At 67.1% G+C, this 15,082-nt stretch overlaps 6 non-coding genes across 6 annotated transcripts; all 6 read left to right on the top strand.

Annotated features, from left to right (window-relative positions):
* Nucleotides 1–436: 436 nt before the first annotated feature.
* On the top strand, nucleotides 437–555 carry LOC143640865 (5S ribosomal RNA). Its single transcript, XR_013155169.1, has one exon. It is a non-coding gene; the product is annotated as a 5S ribosomal RNA (ribosomal RNA).
* Nucleotides 556–3,200: 2,645 nt separating this feature from the next.
* LOC143640864 (5S ribosomal RNA) lies at nucleotides 3,201–3,319 on the top strand. The gene has a single exon (XR_013155168.1). It is a non-coding gene; the product is annotated as a 5S ribosomal RNA (ribosomal RNA).
* Nucleotides 3,320–6,150: 2,831 nt separating this feature from the next.
* LOC143640863 (5S ribosomal RNA) lies at nucleotides 6,151–6,269 on the top strand. The gene has a single exon (XR_013155167.1). It is a non-coding gene; the product is annotated as a 5S ribosomal RNA (ribosomal RNA).
* A 2,639-nt stretch (nucleotides 6,270–8,908) lies between these two features.
* On the top strand, nucleotides 8,909–9,027 carry LOC143640862 (5S ribosomal RNA). Its single transcript, XR_013155166.1, has one exon. It is a non-coding gene; the product is annotated as a 5S ribosomal RNA (ribosomal RNA).
* A 2,649-nt stretch (nucleotides 9,028–11,676) lies between these two features.
* Nucleotides 11,677–11,795, top strand: LOC143640880 (5S ribosomal RNA). Its single transcript, XR_013155184.1, has one exon. It is a non-coding gene; the product is annotated as a 5S ribosomal RNA (ribosomal RNA).
* A 2,839-nt stretch (nucleotides 11,796–14,634) lies between these two features.
* LOC143640884 (5S ribosomal RNA) lies at nucleotides 14,635–14,752 on the top strand. Its single transcript, XR_013155188.1, has one exon. It is a non-coding gene; the product is annotated as a 5S ribosomal RNA (ribosomal RNA).
* Nucleotides 14,753–15,082: the final 330 nt, after the last annotated feature.

Raw genomic sequence — 15,082 nt, 5'->3', positions numbered from 1 at the left:
GCCCGGGGGTCGGGGGTCTTGGGGCTCGGCGAGGAGGGGCAGAGGCCAGGCCAGGCCGGGGCGGGGCTCCCGGTAGGTGGAGCCAGGTGCCCAGGGGCAGAGGTGGAGGCGGGACTCAGCCCCTGTCAGCCCCGCCTAGCCCACTCCACCCCGACCCGATCCGGCCCGGCCGAGGACCCGAGAGGGAGAGCCGGCCAGTCTCCCAGGACCCCCGCGCCGCCGCATGGACCGAGTCAGGTCGGAGCGAGAAAGCCAGCCTGGAGTTGAGTTGAGGAGCGCTGGGCAGTGCTGGGGCGGGGCGAGGGAGGCCCCCTGGGAACACCCGCTGTGTTGGCCCCCTCCACCGCTGCCCTGCCCTCCCCTGCCCTCCCCTGCCCCTGGGCTGAAGGGTGGAAGCCGGCGCAGGCTCTTGAGGCGTTCCGGGGCAGCCTCCGCCGTCTACGGCCATACCACCCTGAACGCGCCCGATCTCGTCTGATCTCGGAAGCTAAGCAGGGTCGGGCCTGGTTAGTACTTGGATGGGAGACCGCCTGGGAATACCGGGTGCTGTAGGCTTTTGCGCCCCCTTCCCACACGCACTTTTCTTGCGTGGCCCGGAAACAGTGTCCGTGACCGCCTCAGGCCGTGACCCCCGGGCCCGCGGGGGTAGGGCGCAGGGGCAGCCCTGGGCTCCCGGTGTCCCTTCAGGCCTGCGGCTGGCCTCCGGCCTCCCGCCTCCCGCCTCGCCTCCGGCGCCCAGCGCCCAGCGCCTGCAGTGAGCCACACTGGCCTGGCTCTCTCCAGGGACGCTAGGACACTCCAGGCGACCCGGCGGAGCCGAGCCTGGTCCAGGCCTCGACCAGTCCTGTGCACCCTGACCGACCCCCACCCCCCCCCACCACTCACACTCCCGGATGGGGGGTGGGGAGGCGCACACCTGCTTTTCCCCAGAACACAGGGCCCACCCGCAGGGGCCGCTCCCCACCCGTTCTTGCCACACCAGCAGAGCGTGGCCACCCAGGTCCTGGGAGTGAGAGAGTCCATCCAGCGTCTCTCCCTAGGTCCGTCCCTTGGCAACTCTGCCTCCCTTCCCAACGCCTTCCTCCTGAGGGTCCCAGCCCTGAGTCTGTCTCTTCACCCATCTCTCTCTCTTTCTCTCTCTCTCTCTCTATCTCTGTCTCTCTCTCTCTCTCTCTCTCTCTCTCTCTCACACACACACACACACACACACACACACTCTGGAAGCAGATGTCTTTCTGTCTATCTCTCTGCTCATCCATCTCTCCTTCACCTTTGTGACTCTACTGGCCTGTGAGGAGGCCTCCTGTCTCCATCTCCCACTCAGTGTGTCTCTTTCCTTGGCCCTTCTGTCTGTCACCCTGTCTCTCTCGCTCTCTCTCTCTCTCTCTCTCTCTCTCTCACAAACACACACACACAGACACACACTCACTCCTCTCTTCCCCCCTCCCACCCCAGCCACCTCACTCTGGGCTGCAAGTCACCCAGTCCATGGCAGCCTCGAGACTGGGCGGTCACAGGTTCTCTCATCTCCCATCTAACTTCCCGTGGATGTAAGAGTGGATTCCCACATCCCCCTTGAAGTGAGTGCACGTCTTCAGGGTGTGTGCAGGGCAGAGGCTGAGAGAAGGCCCAGGAGGCCACAGGGTCTTAGGAGGCTGCGCTGGGAGCCAAGCAAGAGAGCAGATGTCAAAGGAGGGCAGGTGCTCCGAGAAGAGGAGGAAGCAGCCTTCGGAGCAGGCAAGTGGTTCGGGGCCAGGAGGTTGCCGGGGAGGACCACGTGCCGAGGGGAGCTGAAGGCCAAGGCCGGGCGGTGGGGACAGGGAGGCAGAGGCCCCTTTGTTCGCGGCGAACCCTCCACCTGGAGACGCCTGGCCGCGAGGCAGGGCCTGAAGGCCCGGTGGGCGCGCGACCCCCCCGCAACCGCTGCTCCCCCCCGCCCCCCGCAAGGCTTGCGGGTGAGGGGGCTTCCGGTCTGGTGAGGCCGTCGACTGGGCTCTGACGGGGTTTGACTCGGAACGCTACTTTCACAGGCGGTCCTTTCCGGGAGCACAGCCCATGGACAAATGGACGGAGGGGTCTGTGCCCTTCCTCAGGGCGGTGCTGTACAGGTCCTGGTCCTTGAGGTGTACAAACAAGGCGCAGAGCCCTCCGACCTTGGCACTCAGTCCGAAGGGAGTCACTCGGGGGTGGGGTAGAGTGTGGTGGGGTGGGGGTGAGGTAGGGTAGGGTGGGGGTGGCGGTGGGGGTGCGGGGCGGCCAAGCGCTGCTGTGCAGAGTGGACAAAGCAGAGTGGATGGGGAACTCAGGGCGAGGCCCGCGCCCCAGCGGCGCACTTCTGAGCCTGGCCCTGTGACTGACTGACTGACTGACTGACTGACTGACTGACTGGGAACCAGCGGGCCACAGCCGGCTCGCCACCCGCTGCCCGGTTGTCTGTGGGTCCCTGCGTGTGTTCCTCCTCGGGCCCTCCCTGAGGGTGGCTCCCCGCACAGGTGTTGTGTGTGGCCGGCCACTCGCCATTGCCCAGTCCCACTGCATTTCCAGCTGGGGCGCTGGGCCTCTGTCAGGGTCTCTGGGGTGTCCGGTGGGGGGCGCGGGGGGCCGGGGTGTCTGCTCCCGTCTTCGCCCCTGGCTCTCTGGGCGCCCGGCTCGGCTCTGCTCGGCTAGGCTAGGCTAGGGTAGCGCGGGCGGCGGCAGCTGGGGATTCTCTGGGGATTCTCGGCCAGGCGAAGGGCTGGGTGGGGTGGCGGTGCGGTTGCCGGGTGCCCGGGGGTCGGGGGTCTTGGGGCTCGGCGAGGAGGGGCAGAGGCCAGGCCAGGCCGGGGCGGGGCTCCCGGTAGGTGGAGCCAGGTGCCCAGGGGCAGAGGTGGAGGCGGGACTCAGCCCCTGTCAGCCCCGCCTAGCCCACTCCACCCCGACCCGATCCGGCCCGGCCGAGGACCCGAGAGGGAGAGCCGGCCAGTCTCCCAGGACCCCCGCGCCGCCGCATGGACCGAGTCAGGTCGGAGCGAGAAAGCCAGCCTGGAGTTGAGTTGAGGAGCGCTGGGCAGTGCTGGGGCGGGGCGAGGGAGGCCCCCTGGGAACACCCGCTGTGTTGGCCCCCTCCACCGCTGCCCTGCCCTCCCCTGCCCTCCCCTGCCCCTGGGCTGAAGGGTGGAAGCCGGCGCAGGCTCTTGAGGCGTTCCGGGGCAGCCTCCGCCGTCTACGGCCATACCACCCTGAACGCGCCCGATCTCGTCTGATCTCGGAAGCTAAGCAGGGTCGGGCCTGGTTAGTACTTGGATGGGAGACCGCCTGGGAATACCGGGTGCTGTAGGCTTTTGCGCCCCCTTCCCACACGCACTTTTCTTGCGTGGCCCGGAAACAGTGTCCGTGACCGCCTCAGGCCGTGACCCCCGGGCCCGCGGGGGTAGGGCGCAGGGGCAGCCCTGGGCTCCCGGTGTCCCTTCAGGCCTGCGGCTGGCCTCCCGACTCCCGCCTCCCGCCTCGCCTCCGGCGCCCAGCGCCCAGCGCCTGCAGTGAGCCACACTGGCCTGGCTCTCTCCAGGGACGCTAGGACACTCCAGGCGACCCGGCGGAGCCGAGCCTGGTCCAGGCCTCGACCAGTCCTGTGCACCCTGACCGACCCCCACCCCCCCCCACCACTCACACTCCCGGATGGGGGGTGGGGAGGCGCACACCTGCTTTTCCCCAGAACACAGGGCCCACCCGCAGGGGCCGCTCCCCACCCGTTCTTGCCACACCAGCAGAGCGTGGCCACCCAGGTCCTGGGAGTGAGAGAGTCCATCCAGCGTCTCTCCCTAGGTCCGTCCCTTGGCAACTCTGCCTCCCTTCCCAACGCCTTCCTCCTGAGGGTCCCAGCCCTGAGTCTGTCTCTTCACCCATCTCTCTCTCTTTCTCTCTCTCTCTCTCTATCTCTGTCTCTCTCTCTCTCTCTCTCTCTCACACACACACACACACACACACACACTCTGGAAGCAGATGTCTTTCTGTCTATCTCTCTGCTCATCCATCTCTCCTTCACCTTTGTGACTCTACTGGCCTGTGAGGAGGCCTCCTGTCTCCATCTCCCACTCAGTGTGTCTCTTTCCTTGGCCCTTCTGTCTGTCACCCTGTCTCTCTCGCTCTCTCTCTCTCTCTCTCTCTCTCTCTCACACACACACACACACACACACACTCTGGAAGCAGATGTCTTTCTGTCTATCTCTCTGCTCATCCATCTCTCCTTCACCTTTGAGACTCTACTGGCCTGTGAGGAGGCCTCCTGTCTCCATCTCCCACTCAGTGTGTCTCTTTCCTTGGCCCTTCTGTCTGTCACCCTGTCTCTCTCGCTCTCTCTCTCTCTCTCTCTCTCTCTCTCACAAACACACACACAGACACACACTCACTCCTCTCTTCCCCCCTCCCACCCCAGCCACCTCACTCTGGGCTGCAAGTCACCCAGTCCATGGCAGCCTCGAGACTGGGCGGTCACAGGTTCTCTCATCTCCCATCTAACTTCCCGTGGATGTAAGAGTGGATTCCCACATCCCCCTTGAAGTGAGTGCACGTCTTCAGGGTGTGTGCAGGGCAGAGGCTGAGAGAAGGCCCAGGAGGCCACAGGGTCTTAGGAGGCTGCGCTGGGAGCCAAGCAAGAGAGCAGATGTCAAAGGAGGGCAGGTGCTCCGAGAAGAGGAGGAAGCAGCCTTCGGAGCAGGCAAGTGGTTCGGGGCCAGGAGGTTGCCGGGGAGGACCACGTGCCGAGGGGAGCTGAAGGCCAAGGCCGGGCGGTGGGGACAGGGAGGCAGAGGCCCCTTTGTTCGCGGCGAACCCTCCACCTGGAGACGCCTGGCCGCGAGGCAGGGCCTGAAGGCCCGGTGGGCGCGCGACCCCCCGCAACCGCTGCTCCCCCCGGCCCCCCGCAAGGCTTGCGGGTGAGGGGGATTCCGGTCTGGTGAGGCCGTCGACTGGGCTCTGACGGGGTTTGACTCGGAACGCTACTTTCACAGGCGGTCCTTTCCGGGAGCACAGCCCATGGACAAATGGACGGAGGGGTCTCTGCCCTTCCTCAGGGCGGTGCTGTACAGGTCCTGGTCCTTGAGGTGTACAAACAAGGCGCAGAGCCCTCCGACCTTGGCACTCAGTCCGAAGGGAGTCACTCGGGGGTGGGGTAGAGTGTGGTGGGGTGGGGGTGAGGTAGGGTAGGGTGGGGGTGGCGGTGGGGGTGCGGGGCGGCCAAGCGCTGCTGTGCAGAGTGGACAAAGCAGAGTGGATGGGGAACTCAGGGCGAGGCCCGCGCCCCAGCGGCGCACTTCTGAGCCTGGCCCTGTGACTGACTGACTGACTGACTGACTGACTGGGAACCAGCGGGCCACAGCCGGCTCGCCACCCGCTGCCCGGTTGTCTGTGGGTCCCTGCGTGTGTTCCTCCTCGGGCCCTCCCTGAGGGTGGCTCCCCGCACAGGTGTTGTGTGTGGCCGGCCACTCGCCATTGCCCAGTCCCACTGCATTTCCAGCTGGGGCGCTGGGCCTCTGTCAGGGTCTCTGGGGTGTCCGGTGGGGGGCGCGGGGGGCCGGGGTGTCTGCTCCCGTCTTCGCCCCTGGCTCTCTGGGCGCCCGGCTCGGCTCTGCTCGGCTAGGCTAGGCTAGGGTAGCGCGGGCGGCGGCAGCTGGGGATTCTCTGGGGATTCTCGGCCAGGCGAAGGGCTGGGTGGGGTGGCGGTGCGGTTGCCGGGTGCCCGGGGGTCGGGGGTCTTGGGGCTCGGCGAGGAGGGGCAGAGGCCAGGCCAGGCCGGGGCGGGGCTCCCGGTAGGTGGAGCCAGGTGCCCAGGGGCAGAGGTGGAGGCGGGACTCAGCCCCTGTCAGCCCCGCCTAGCCCACTCCACCCCGACCCGATCCGGCCCGGCCGAGGACCCGAGAGGGAGAGCCGGCCAGTCTCCCAGGACCCCCGCGCCGCCGCATGGACCGAGTCAGGTCGGAGCGAGAAAGCCAGCCTGGAGTTGAGTTGAGGAGCGCTGGGCAGTGCTGGGGCGGGGCGAGGGAGGCCCCCTGGGAACACCCGCTGTGTTGGCCCCCTCCACCGCTGCCCTGCCCTCCCCTGCCCTCCCCTGCCCCTGGGCTGAAGGGTGGAAGCCGGCGCAGGCTCTTGAGGCGTTCCGGGGCAGCCTCCGCCGTCTACGGCCATACCACCCTGAACGCGCCCGATCTCGTCTGATCTCGGAAGCTAAGCAGGGTCGGGCCTGGTTAGTACTTGGATGGGAGACCGCCTGGGAATACCGGGTGCTGTAGGCTTTTGCGCCCCCTTCCCACACGCACTTTTCTTGCGTGGCCCGGAAACAGTGTCCGTGACCGCCTCAGGCCGTGACCCCCGGGCCCGCGGGGGTAGGGCGCAGGGGCAGCCCTGGGCTCCCGGTGTCCCTTCAGGCCTGCGGCTGGCCTCCGGCCTCCCGCCTCCCGCCTCGCCTCCGGCGCCCAGCGCCCAGCGCCTGCAGTGAGCCACACTGGCCTGGCTCTCTCCAGGGACGCTAGGACACTCCAGGCGACCCGGCGGAGCCGAGCCTGGTCCAGGCCTCGACCAGTCCTGTGCACCCTGACCGACCCCCACCCCCCCCCACCACTCACACTCCCGGATGGGGGGTGGGGAGGCGCACACCTGCTTTTCCCCAGAACACAGGGCCCACCCGCAGGGGCCGCTCCCCACCCGTTCTTGCCACACCAGCAGAGCGTGGCCACCCAGGTCCTGGGAGTGAGAGAGTCCATCCAGCGTCTCTCCCTAGGTCCGTCCCTTGGCAACTCTGCCTCCCTTCCCAACGCCTTCCTCCTGAGGGTCCCAGCCCTGAGTCTGTCTCTTCACCCATCTCTCTCTCTTTCTCTCTCTCTCTCTCTATCTCTGTCTCTCTCTCTCTCTCTCTCTCTCTCTCTCACACACACACACACACACACACACACACTCTGGAAGCAGATGTCTTTCTGTCTATCTCTCTGCTCATCCATCTCTCCTTCACCTTTGTGACTCTACTGGCCTGTGAGGAGGCCTCCTGTCTCCATCTCCCACTCAGTGTGTCTCTTTCCTTGGCCCTTCTGTCTGTCACCCTGTCTCTCTCGCTCTCTCTCTCTCTCTCTCTCTCTCTCTCACAAACACACACACACAGACACACACTCACTCCTCTCTTCCCCCCTCCCACCCCAGCCACCTCACTCTGGGCTGCAAGTCACCCAGTCCATGGCAGCCTCGAGACTGGGCGGTCACAGGTTCTCTCATCTCCCATCTAACTTCCCGTGGATGTAAGAGTGGATTCCCACATCCCCCTTGAAGTGAGTGCACGTCTTCAGGGTGTGTGCAGGGCAGAGGCTGAGAGAAGGCCCAGGAGGCCACAGGGTCTTAGGAGGCTGCGCTGGGAGCCAAGCAAGAGAGCAGATGTCAAAGGAGGGCAGGTGCTCCGAGAAGAGGAGGAAGCAGCCTTCGGAGCAGGCAAGTGGTTCGGGGCCAGGAGGTTGCCGGGGAGGACCACGTGCCGAGGGGAGCTGAAGGCCAAGGCCGGGCGGTGGGGACAGGGAGGCAGAGGCCCCTTTGTTCGCGGCGAACCCTCCACCTGGAGACGCCTGGCCGCGAGGCAGGGCCTGAAGGCCCGGTGGGCGCGCGACCCCCCCGCAACCGCTGCTCCCCCCCGCCCCCCGCAAGGCTTGCGGGTGAGGGGGCTTCCGGTCTGGTGAGGCCGTCGACTGGGCTCTGACGGGGTTTGACTCGGAACGCTACTTTCACAGGCGGTCCTTTCCGGGAGCACAGCCCATGGACAAATGGACGGAGGGGTCTGTGCCCTTCCTCAGGGCGGTGCTGTACAGGTCCTGGTCCTTGAGGTGTACAAACAAGGCGCAGAGCCCTCCGACCTTGGCACTCAGTCCGAAGGGAGTCACTCGGGGGTGGGGTAGAGTGTGGTGGGGTGGGGGTGAGGTAGGGTAGGGTGGGGGTGGCGGTGGGGGTGCGGGGCGGCCAAGCGCTGCTGTGCAGAGTGGACAAAGCAGAGTGGATGGGGAACTCAGGGCGAGGCCCGCGCCCCAGCGGCGCACTTCTGAGCCTGGCCCTGTGACTGACTGACTGACTGACTGACTGACTGACTGGGAACCAGCGGGCCACAGCCGGCTCGCCACCCGCTGCCCGGTTGTCTGTGGGTCCCTGCCTGTGTTCCTCCTCGGGCCCTCCCTGAGGGTGGCTCCCCGCACAGGTGTTGTGTGTGGCCGGCCGCTCGCCATTGCCCAGTCCCACTGCATTTCCAGCTGGGGCGCTGGGCCTCTGTCAGGGTCTCTGGGGTGTCCGGTGGGGGGCGCGGGGGGCCGGGGTGTCTGCTCCCGTCTTCGCCCCTGGCTCTCTGGGCGCCCGGCTCGGCTCTGCTCGGCTAGGCTAGGCTAGGGTAGCGCGGGCGGCGGCAGCTGGGGATTCTCTGGGGATTCTCGGCCAGGCGAAGGGCTGGGTGGGGTGGCGGTGCGGGTGCCGGGTGCCCGGGGGTCGGGGGTCTTGGGGCTCGGCGAGGAGGGGCAGAGGCCAGGCCAGGCCGGGACGGGGCTCCCGGTAGGTGGAGCCAGGTGCCCAGGGGCAGAGGTGGAGGCGGGACTCAGCCCCTGTCAGCCCCGCCTAGCCCACTCCACCCCGACCCGATCCGGCCCGGCCGAGGACCCGAGAGGGAGAGCCGGCCAGTCTCCCAGGACCCCCGCGCCGCCGCGGGGACCGAGTCAGGTCGGAGCGAGAAAGCCAGCCTGGAGTTGAGTTGAGGAGCGCTGGGCAGTGCTGGGGCGGGGCGAGGGAGGCCCCCTGGGAACACCCGCTGTGTTGGCCCCCTCCACCGCTGCCCTGCCCTCCCCTGCCCTCCCCTGCCCCTGGGCTGAAGGGTGGAAGCCGGCGCAGGCTCTTGAGGCGTTCCGGGGCAGCCTCCGCCGTCTACGGCCATACCACCCTGAACGCGCCCGATCTCGTCTGATCTCGGAAGCTAAGCAGGGTCGGGCCTGGTTAGTACTTGGATGGGAGACCGCCTGGGAATACCGGGTGCTGTAGGCTTTTGCGCCCCCTTCCCACACGCACTTTTCTTGCGTGGCCCGGAAACAGTGTCCGTGACCGCCTCAGGCCGTGACCCCCGGGCCCGCGGGGGTAGGGCGCAGGGGCAGCCCTGGGCTCCCGGTGTCCCTTCAGGCCTGCGGCTGGCCTCCCGCCTCCCGCCTCCCGCCTCGCCTCCGGCGCCCAGCGCCCAGCGCCTGCAGTGAGCCACACTGGCCTGGCTCTCTCCAGGGACGCTAGGACACTCCAGGCGACCCGGCGGAGCCGAGCCTGGTCCAGGCCTCGACCAGTCCTGTGCACCCTGACCGACCCCCACCCCCCCCCACCACTCACACTCCCGGATGGGGGGTGGGGAGGCGCACACCTGCTTTTCCCCAGAACACAGGGCCCACCCGCAGGGGCCGCTCCCCACCCGTTCTTGCCACACCAGCAGAGCGTGGCCACCCAGGTCCTGGGAGTGAGAGAGTCTATCCAGCGTCTCTCCCTAGGTCCGTCCCTTGGCAACTCTGCCTCCCTTCCCAACGCCTTCCTCCTGAGGGTCCCAGCCCTGAGTCTGTCTCTTCACCCATCTCTCTCTCTTTCTCTCTCTCTCTCTCTATCTCTGTCTCTCTCTCTCTCTCTCTCTCTCTCTCTCTCTCTCACACACACACACACACACACACACACTCTGGAAGCAGATGTCTTTCTGTCTATCTCTCTGCTCATCCATCTCTCCTTCACCTTTGTGACTCTACTGGCCTGTGAGGAGGCCTCCTGTCTCCATCTCCCACTCAGTGTGTCTCTTTCCTTGGCCCTTCTGTCTGTCACCCTGTCTCTCTCGCTCTCTCTCTCTCTCTCTCTCTCTCTCTCTCACAAACACACACACACAGACACACACTCACTCCTCTCTTCCCCCCTCCCACCCCAGCCACCTCACTCTGGGCTGCAAGTCACCCAGTCCATGGCAGCCTCGAGACTGGGCGGTCACAGGTTCTCTCATCTCCCATCTAACTTCCCGTGGATGTAAGAGTGGATTCCCACATCCCCCTTGAAGTGAGTGCACGTCTTCAGGGTGTGTGCAGGGCAGAGGCTGAGAGAAGGCCCAGGAGGCCACAGGGTCTTAGGAGGCTGCGCTGGGAGCCAAGCAAGAGAGCAGATGTCAAAGGAGGGCAGGTGCTCCGAGAAGAGGAGGAAGCAGCCTTCGGAGCAGGCAAGTGGTTCGGGGCCAGGAGGTTGCCGGGGAGGACCACGTGCCGAGGGGAGCTGAAGGCCAAGGCCGGGCGGTGGGGACAGGGAGGCAGAGGCCCCTTTGTTCGCGGCGAACCCTCCACCTGGAGACGCCTGGCCGCGAGGCAGGGCCTGAAGGCCCGGTGGGCGCGCGACCCCCCCGCAACCGCTGCTCCCCCCCGCCCCCCGCAAGGCTTGCGGGTGAGGGGGCTTCCGGTCTGGTGAGGCCGTCGACTGGGCTCTGACGGGGTTTGACTCGGAACGCTACTTTCACAGGCGGTCCTTTCCGGGAGCACAGCCCATGGACAAATGGACGGAGGGGTCTGTGCCCTTCCTCAGGGCGGTGCTGTACAGGTCCTGGTCCTTGAGGTGTACAAACAAGGCGCAGAGCCCTCCGACCTTGGCACTCAGTCCGAAGGGAGTCACTCGGGGGTGGGGTAGAGTGTGGTGGGGTGGGGGTGAGGTAGGGTAGGGTGGGGGTGGCGGTGGGGGTGCGGGGCGGCCAAGCGCTGCTGTGCAGAGTGGACAAAGCAGAGTGGATGGGGAACTCAGGGCGAGGCCCGCGCCCCAGCGGCGCACTTCTGAGCCTGGCCCTGTGACTGACTGACTGACTGACTGACTGACTGACTGACTGGGAACCAGCGGGCCACAGCCGGCTCGCCACCCGCTGCCCGGTTGTCTGTGGGTCCCTGCGTGTGTTCCTCCTCGGGCCCTCCCTGAGGGTGGCTCCCCGCACAGGTGTTGTGTGTGGCCGGCCACTCGCCATTGCCCAGTCCCACTGCATTTCCAGCTGGGGCGCTGGGCCTCTGTCAGGGTCTCTGGGGTGTCCGGTGGGGGGCGCGGGGGGCCGGGGTGTCTGCTCCCGTCTTCGCCCCTGGCTCTCTGGGCGCCCGGCTCGGCTCTGCTCGGCTAGGCTAGGCTAGGGTAGCGCGGGCGGCGGCAGCTGGGGATTCTCTGGGGATTCTCGGCCAGGCGAAGGGCTGGGTGGGGTGGCGGTGCGGTTGCCGGGTGCCCGGGGGTCGGGGGTCTTGGGGCTCGGCGAGGAGGGGCAGAGGCCAGGCCAGGCCGGGGCGGGGCTCCCGGTAGGTGGAGCCAGGTGCCCAGGGGCAGAGGTGGAGGCGGGACTCAGCCCCTGTCAGCCCCGCCTAGCCCACTCCACCCCGACCCGATCCGGCCCGGCCGAGGACCCGAGAGGGAGAGCCGGCCAGTCTCCCAGGACCCCCGCGCCGCCGCATGGACCGAGTCAGGTCGGAGCGAGAAAGCCAGCCTGGAGTTGAGTTGAGGAGCGCTGGGCAGTGCTGGGGCGGGGCGAGGGAGGCCCCCTGGGAACACCCGCTGTGTTGGCCCCCTCCACCGCTGCCCTGCCCTCCCCTGCCCTCCCCTGCCCCTGGGCTGAAGGGTGGAAGCCGGCGCAGGCTCTTGAGGCGTTCCGGGGCAGCCTCCGCCGTCTACAGCCATACCACCCTGAACGCGCCCGATCTCGTCTGATCTCGGAAGCTAAGCAGGGTCGGGCCTGGTTAGTACTTGGATGGGAGACCGCCTGGGAATACCGGGTGCTGTAGGCTTTTGCGCCCCCTTCCCACACGCACTTTTCTTGCGTGGCCCGGAAACAGTGTCCGTGACCGCCTCAGGCCGTGACCCCCGGGCCCGCGGGGGTAGGGCGCAGGGGCAGCCCTGGGCTCCCGGTGTCCCTTCAGGCCTGCGGCTGGCCTCCCGCCTCCCGCCTCCCGCCTCGCCTCCGGCGCCCAGCGCCCAGCGCCTGCAGTGAGCCACACTGGCCTGGCTCTCTCCAGGGACGCTAGGACACTCCAGGCGACCCGGCGGAGCCGAGCCTGGTCCAGGCCTCGACCAGTCCTGTGCACCCTGACCGACCCCCACCCCCCCCCACCACTCACACTCCCGGATGGGGGGTGGGGAGGCGCACACCTGCTTTTCCCCAGAACACAGGGCCCACCCGCAGGGGCCGCTCCCCACCCGTTCTTGCCACACCAGCAGAGCGTGGCCACCCAGGTCCTGGGAGTGAGAGAGTCCATCCAGCGTCTCTCCCTAGGTCCGTCCCTTGGCAACTCTGCCTCCCTTCCCAACGCCTTCCTCCTGAGGGTCCCAGCCCTGAGTCTGTCTCTTCACCCATCTCTCTCTCTTTCTCTCTCTCTCTCTCTATCTCTGTCTCTCTCTCTCTCTCTCTCTCTCTCTCTCACACACACACACACACACACACTCTGGAAGCAGATGTCTTTCTGTCTATCTCTCTGCTCATCCATCTCTCCTTCACCTTTGTGACTCTACTGGCCTGTGAGGAGGCCTCCTGTCTCCATCTCCCACTCAGTGTGTCTCTTTCCTTGGCCCTTCTGTCTGTCACCCTGTCTCTCTCGCTCTCTCTCTCTCTCTCTCTCTCTCTCTCACACACACACACACACACACACACTCTGGAAGCAGATGTCTTTCTGTCTATCTCTCTGCTCATCCATCTCTCCTTCACCTTTGAGACTCTACTGGCCTGTGAGGAGGCCTCCTGTCTCCATCTCCCACTCAGTGTGTCTCTTTCCTTGGCCCTTCTGTCTGTCAGCCTGTCTCTCTCGCTCTCTCTCTCTCTCTCTCTCTCTCTCTCACAAACACACACACACAGACACACACTCACTCCTCTCTTCCCCCCTCCCACCCCAGCCACCTCACTCTGGGCTGCAAGTCACCCAGTCCATGGCAGCCTCGAGACTGGGCGGTCACAGGTTCTCTCATCTCCCATCTAACTTCCCGTGGATGTAAGAGTGGATTCCCACATCCCCCTTGAAGTGAGTGCACGTCTTCAGGGTGTGTGCAGGGCAGAGGCTGAGAGAAGGCCCAGGAGGCCACAGGGTCTTAGGAGGCTGCGCTGGGAGCCAAGCAAGAGAGCAGATGTCAAAGGAGGGCAGGTGCTCCGAGAAGAGGAGGAAGCAGCCTTCGGAGCAGGCAAGTGGTTCGGGGCCAGGAGGTTGCCGGGGAGGACCACGTGCCGAGGGGAGCTGAAGGCCAAGGCCGGGCGGTGGGGACAGGGAGGCAGAGGCCCCTTTGTTCGCGGGGAACCCTCCACCTGGAGACGCCTGGCCGCGAGGCAGGGCCTGAAGGCCCGGTGGGCGCGCGACCCCCCGCAACCGCTGCTCCCCCCGGCCCCCCGCAAGGCTTGCGGGTGAGGGGGATTCCGGTCTGGTGAGGCCGTCGACTGGGCTCTGACGGGGTTTGACTCGGAACGCTACTTTCACAGGCGGTCCTTTCCGGGAGCACAGCCCATGGACAAATGGACGGAGGGGTCTCTGCCCTTCCTCAGGGCGGTGCTGTACAGGTCCTGGTCCTTGAGGTGTACAAACAAGGCGCAGAGCCCTCCGACCTTGGCACTCAGTCCGAAGGGAGTCACTCGGGGGTGGGGTAGAGTGTGGTGGGGTGGGGGTGAGGTAGGGTAGGGTGGGGGTGGCGGTGGGGGTGCGGGGCGGCCAAGCGCTGCTGTGCAGAGTGGACAAAGCAGAGTGGATGGGGAACTCAGGGCGAGGCCCGCGCCCCAGCGGCGCACTTCTGAGCCTGGCCCTGTGACTGACTGACTGACTGACTGACTGACTGACTGGGAACCAGCGGGCCACAGCCGGCTCGCCACCCGCTGCCCGGTTGTCTGTGGGTCCCTGCGTGTGTTCCTCCTCGGGCCCTCCCTGAGGGTGGCTCCCCGCACAGGTGTTGTGTGTGGCCGGCCACTCGCCATTGCCCAGTCCCACTGCATTTCCAGCTGGGGCGCTGGGCCTCTGTCAGGGTCTCTGGGGTGTCCGGTGGGGGGCGCGGGGGGCCGGGGTGTCTGCTCCCGTCTTCGCCCCTGGCTCTCTGGGCGCCCGGCTCGGCTCTGCTCGGCTAGGCTAGGCTAGGGTAGCGCGGGCGGCGGCAGCTGGGGATTCTCTGGGGATTCTCGGCCAGGCGAAGGGCTGGGTGGGGTGGCGGTGCGGTTGCCGGGTGCCCGGGGGTCGGGGGTCTTGGGGCTCGGCGAGGAGGGGCAGAGGCCAGGCCAGGCCGGGGCGGGGCTCCCGGTAGGTGGAGCCAGGTGCCCAGGGGCAGAGGTGGAGGCGGGACTCAGCCCCTGTCAGCCCCGCCTAGCCCACTCCACCCCGACCCGATCCGGCCCGGCCGAGGACCCGAGAGGGAGAGCCGGCCAGTCTCCCAGGACCCCCGCGCCGCCGCATGGACCGAGTCAGGTCGGAGCGAGAAAGCCAGCCTGGAGTTGAGTTGAGGAGCGCTGGGCAGTGCTGGGGCGGGGCGAGGGAGGCCCCCTGGGAACACCCGCTGTGTTGGCCCCCTCCACCGCTGCCCTGCCCTCCCCTGCCCTCCCCTGCCCCTGGGCTGAAGGGTGGAAGCCGGCGCAGGCTCTTGAGGCGTTCCGGGGCAGCCTCCGCCGTCTACGGCCATACCACCCTGAACGCGCCCGATCTCGTCTGATCTGGAAGCTAAGCAGGGTCGGGCCTGGTTAGTACTTGGATGGGAGACCGCCTGGGAATACCGGGTGCTGTAGGCTTTTGCGCCCCCTTCCCACACGCACTTTTCTTGCGTGGCCCGGAAACAGTGTCCGTGACCGCCTCAGGCCGTGACCCCCGGGCCCGCGCGGGTAGGGCGCAGGGGCAGCCCTGGGCTCCCGGTGTCCCTTCAGGCCTGCGGCTGGCCTCCCGCCTCGCCTCCGGCGCCCAGCGCCCAGCGCCTGCAGTGAGCCACACTGGCCTGGCTCTCTCCAGGGACGCTAGGACACTCCAGGCGACCCGGCGGAGCCGAGCCTGGTCCAGGCCTCGACCAGTCCTGTGCACCCTGACCGACCCCCACCCCCCCCCACCACTCACACTCCCGGATGGGG

The sequence above is a fragment of the Callospermophilus lateralis genome, unplaced genomic scaffold (genome assembly GCF_048772815.1).
Source record: "Callospermophilus lateralis isolate mCalLat2 unplaced genomic scaffold, mCalLat2.hap1 Scaffold_6925, whole genome shotgun sequence".
Classification (NCBI taxonomy): domain Eukaryota; kingdom Metazoa; phylum Chordata; class Mammalia; order Rodentia; family Sciuridae; genus Callospermophilus; species Callospermophilus lateralis.
Note: the sequence above shows the minus strand (reverse complement) of the source record. Positions and strands in the feature narration are given on the sequence as shown.